Here is a 5,332-nt window from a genome sequence, read left to right as displayed (position 1 = left end):
CTCTGAGGAAATGGGAGTGAGAGCTACCTTGCGGGTGGTTGCAGACCTAAATGAAAGTTGCAGGACTTAAACTGAGATAACACAGCCTCAGGATCTGACCCAGATTCTGGAGCCAAGCTAGGAGACGCTCGCCTCTGTGATACTAGCTGTGGGCCTTGGACAATTACCACCCTGCGCCTCGGTTTTTCTTATCTATAAAATGGGATAATGCTACCTGCCTCAAAGAGTCATCTTGAAGGTTAGAATCAGCTAATAGTTATGAAGTCCTGCAATAGTGCCTGCAGACTAGTGCTGCATGAGCATTTGTTAAATTAAAACTTAATATGATATTTTTGTACACTTTATTTTTTCCAAAAAATTGCTAATGCCGAAGCTTTGTATTAAAATAAATAAATACTAAATTTTTTTTAAAACTTAATATGCAAATATCCGAAGGGGAGGGTTTTTCTCACCTCCTCACAAGAAGGGACTCCTAAGCGACTTAGAATGTGGTAAAAAGAGAGAATTTCGATTGCCTAAAATGGGACAGTGTCAGTTTTAGCAAGAGAAAAATTTGCTCTTCTGACAGATGCTCCCCTCCGAAGATTCTGAAAGCTTCCTCTCTGCCCGACTCAGTGCGGACAGAAGGAGACTTTGATGAGAGAAATAAAGTTCTGAGGCTTCAGTGATTGGCAGACCGTGAGAATGTTTTCTTCCCGGTGGTGAGTTGTCACCTGCCCATCTCTCCAACATCATGGGCCTAAGGGAGGGGAGCGCACACGCCCAGCCCCAGGCACAGCACAGGCGGTGAGTAACTTGAGTAATTCTGCCCCACTGATGCGATGAGGGTTGCTCCCGGCCTGGGACCTGGCATTCCTCGACCATGGCTGCAGGTCTTGCTGACCGGAGTCTAATTCCTGTAACACTGGTCTGCAGGTGTCCAGCTCCTGTTCACTAACCACCGAGCTCTCTCATTCCTCCTGACAAAAACAATAATAATAAACACCAAGTATGTATCCAGCTCTCTGCTGCTAGGCACCCAGAATACAGATGAGCTCATGGGGAAATGAGATTAACAGAGAACATTGCAAGCCCCATTAGGTGGGAGCACAAAAGAGACATTTCAGCTCATTGGGGAAGGAGTGTAGAGCTGTTTCAGAGCCCTTGCAAGATGCTGAACGTGACTCCAAGCACTTATTAATTCATTCCTCCCTTACTGTCACTCAGGGGGGTAGATGGTATGGCCTTACAGTCAAGGAAAATGAAAAACAGAGAGGTAAAACCACTTGCCTAAAGTCACACAGCTAGTAAAGGTAGAATCAATGTGCATCCAGGCAGCGGGGCCCCTGTGTTCTCTGCCTCTCGGATGGGGCTAAGGTGTCCCTGGTTGGTGGCCCATTGCATTTCACCTTTGGGTCCCCAATTCCCTCAACACTAGAAAAGAGAGTAGGACCCACCTGGAAAGCCAATAGTGGACTCCTGTCAGGAGAGAGGAACTCTCCTCTCCCTCAGCAGCCCTGTTGCTCAAGGTTATTGCTATGCGTAGGGTGAAATTTCAAGGACAAGGATTTGATCGTGTACCCACGACTCACATTCTAACAAGCTCAGCCCATTTCAGCCTATTAAGGCCCGGAATGATCAGGCCTGACATCACAGCCTGCATTCTCTGCAACTCTGGGGATGAGTGTTCATGTCCCCATTTCACAGATAAGGAACACAGGATGAGAGAGGCCAAGTGCCCTGCTTAAATCACACAGCAAACAAGAGAACTCCAAGTCTCATGCCATTTTCACTGTGCCACATTGGCCTCATAATCCAACAGAGAAAAATCCGAGAGCCAGAAAATTCAGAGCTTCTGTTGCATAAAGGGTCCAAAAAACTGAGGATGAAGAATAATAAGCAACAATGACAATAGTGGCAGGTAACATTTACTGAGCTCTTAACATGTTGCAAGCACTAGTCCTAAACACGTTATTTCATTTAATCTTCCTGTGATATCAGTTGTTGTTTTACAAATAAGGAAAATGAAGCTCAGATGATAAATGACTTGCCCAGCTTGTACGAGGTGCTGCAGGAATCAAGTCCCACACAAGCCTGAATCCAGAGCCCATACTTTCAGTTCCTCTTGCCTTTGCAGCCAGAGACAAACCCACCCAGCAGCCTCAGCCTCTGCGTGGCGGTGCCCTTGGATGCCATGCTTAACCTCTCCGAGATTTGGCTTCTTCAGTTGCAGATGTAGGACCAGTAAAACCTACCTTCCGGGTAGCAGTTAGGAGCCATTGAATCAGGATCCCTGAGGCCTGTGGGGCTGTGCATTTCCGCTGTAAAAACTCCCCCGGTGATTCTGATACGCAGTCAAAGTGAGGCTCCATCCACTGGGCCCTTGTAGGTCGTGGGGGTGTCTCAGGCTTTAATGAGATATGGATGCTGCTTCTGATTCAGCGCGTCTGGAGTGGGACCTGAGACTCCGTCTCTAACAAGGCCTCCTGCCCTACCCCCTACCCCTAGGCTGGTGGAGCGCACTTTGGCTGAAAGTCATGGTGATGATATGAATTTTATCTCACATGCCAGCGAAGCCCCTGTAGAGTTTTAAACAGGGGAGTGTTGGGATCTGTCCTACCACGGGGAAGGATCACTCCGGCTGCTGTGTGGAAGAACACAGCTGTGGATGACAGGGCGGTGGTGGGCTCCCACCTGGAAATGGGAGGGAGGCCCAGTGTTTGTTGTGGTCCAGAAATGCCATCAAAGGACTCCCCAGCTCTCTTCCAAGCCGGGCAGGATGGGGAACCAAGCGCAGCACCCACGCCCAGCCTGGGGGGCCAACAGCACACAGGGGTGATGTCATCAGGCCTGGGAGGGGGCAGAGTGGGCACGCGCCATTGGCCCCCCTCCTGCTTCTCGCCTTGCCTGCCTCCGGAGGAGGATGCTTCTGTGGGAGCTGAGCAGAGAGCTTTCTCTCCTCGGCTACGGAAGGGCCCAGTCCAACACCATGGAAAATGACAGACTCTGGGAAGACCCAGAGGTAGGTCGGGGAGTGGGAGCGAGAATTTCCCAGAATCCCATGAGGCTGCTAGACCCACCCCAGAGCCAGGCAACCTGACCAGCAGCCCTTCTGAAAGATCCAAAAGCCTCCTCGGCCTTGCTAGTCCCTTCATTCTGGTGCTCAGATGAGAATTCAAAGGGAAAGGATTTCATTTCCAAAGGAGTGGCTGTGAGGGCTGGATAACAGACTCACCTCTCCAGGCTCTCCAGTTCCCTCTGGGCTGGGTGAGTCATGCTGCTCAAAAATGACAAACCCGAGTAAATAAGATAATAGGAACAACACAGGTGACTCAGCCGACATGGACACTCATCCGGCAGGGCTCAGAGGCCCCACAGAGGGCAGGAGGCTGCATTCCGGAAAGGAGGACAATGTGAATAAGAGATCCACTCAAGACATTTTTTTTTCGTTCTAATTACAGACAGCATTTCACAACGTGTTTTTTAATCCACTAGGAGCTGCCCGAGTCTGAAAGGCCCTGGCATCACCCACAAGGGAGGGAGGCCACAGCCCGGAATCAAGGACCAGAGCTGGACAGGTGTGTGCAGACCTTCCTTTGATGTTGCAGAGAACAGCAGCTCCCTTCCCCCAGAGGGCTGATCGAGGCTTCATTTTCTCCCCCAAATCCTCCAACAAAATGAATTCGGACCCTGGGTTGTTTATGGGTAAAATAACAGGATTCTGGGATTTATTTTAAAAATTCTATTCTCTACTCTGAAATCATTGGGAGGTGACACATGAAATGAGATTAGCAAAAGTCTATCATCATTAAGCTGAGTGAAGGTTGCATGGGTCCTTTCTACTTTGGGGTATGTTTTAAAATTTCCATAATTAAACAATTTTTGGAAGTTATCATTTTTAAAGAGCTTTGGTCCAGTCACCTCTCCCTAGCCTTTTACCTTCTGGAGCCCCAAGATCTTTCTGGGAGAGTTTGACCTCCCTTCCCCTTGTGGGCCCCAGTCTTTCCAGAAGTCTGGCCATCGCCTACAAAGGAGGGGGCATTGGTTCTGGTGCTGTCTGAGCCCTCTTCCAGCTCTGCTTCCCTGGGAGCTGATGATTTCTGTGGATTCCAAACTCTCACCGCCCCCTGCGTCTCAAGCCTGTTTCCTTAACAAGCTTGTGTGACATGCATAGTGTAGTGGTCAGAGCAAGAATTCTGGAACCCCAATGCCAGGACTTGAATCTTGGATCAGCCACACCCTAATTATGCGACCTCGGACAACTCACTGAATGTCTTTAGATGTGAATTTTCTGATCTGAAAGTGGAGATGATACGATCCACCTCGTGGGGTTATCCTAGGAGCCGATGACCTTATATTTGCAGAACATTTAAAACAGCGCTTGGCATATAGTGTTACAGAAGTCAGCTCAAATGAAGAAAAGGAAGAGACGTCAGAAGCCAGCTGGTTCTCTATGTCAGGGTTAGCAAACTTTCTGCAAAGTGCCAGATAGTAAATGTTTTCGGTCTCACTGGTCATATATCTTCGGCACATCCAGACTGAGGCAACTTGAAGTGGCCATACCTCTCCCATCTCTCTCTCCCCCAGCAGTAGCTGCCCACAGGCCGTATATTCCAGATGGTGTCACTGCTATTTACAAAATTAAAGAGAATGCACAATCTGCCTTGTGCTTTAGCGGTGTGAGAGAGAAACCAATATCATGTTAAGCCACTGTGGTCTCTGTGGCTGGTTTTGTTACTGCAGCACAGCCTGGCCCAGCCTGATGCACAGTGTGCTGCTCTTGAGGCCATAAAGAATATACCTGTTGTTCTTTCCCAAGCCCACTCCAAGGTCTCCAGACTGTCTTAGTTTTATTTCTTTTCATTTTGCTAAACCACTTCAAATCTCCCTATGCCAGCTGCCATCTTCTAAAGATCTTCCAGTCTGTGCATGCTCTCCCCTAAGCCAATGCCCAGAATTGACCATGATCCCCCAGATGGGCCTGACTTTCAACAGAACAGGACCACTCGTAGGAATATAGCCTAGGGCCACATCGGGTGTGCGCAGAGTGGGGACGTCAGATTGTACTGTTGATGCATATGCAGTTTCCGGTGAGTCAAAACCCTAAGTAGATAGCATCGTGCTTCTGGGAAGCCCATCTTCTTGTACAGTTTGTATAAAATTGGCATTTAATGGAGACCAAGAGGCCCTGTCACCTTTCCTCCCAGGCTGCCACGCCAGCCTCGTGACAGCTCTCACCCAGCTGAGGAGAATGGGATGAACTGGCAGGAAGAGTCAGAAAGTGTTACAGAGTGTCCACATTTCTGTGTTGCTTACACTCAATTGTCCCAGGTTCTTGGAGGAATTCTGGGAA

General features: G+C 48.9%; 1 long non-coding RNA gene across 1 annotated transcript; it reads right to left on the bottom strand.

Annotated features, from left to right (window-relative positions):
* Positions 1-471: 471 nt before the first annotated feature.
* On the bottom strand, positions 472-4,602 carry LOC116285387 (uncharacterized). The gene is made up of 3 exons (XR_012064015.1): positions 3,919-4,602; positions 2,235-3,368; positions 472-959 (listed from the first exon to the last, which is right to left on the bottom strand). It is a non-coding gene; the product is annotated as an uncharacterized lncRNA (long non-coding RNA).
* Positions 4,603-5,332: the final 730 nt, after the last annotated feature.

The sequence above is a fragment of the Vicugna pacos genome, chromosome 25 (assembly GCF_048564905.1).
Source record: "Vicugna pacos chromosome 25, VicPac4, whole genome shotgun sequence".
Taxonomy (NCBI): domain Eukaryota; kingdom Metazoa; phylum Chordata; class Mammalia; order Artiodactyla; family Camelidae; genus Vicugna; species Vicugna pacos.
The sequence above is the reverse complement of the archived record's forward strand: the minus strand, read 5'-3'. Positions and strand labels throughout refer to the sequence as shown.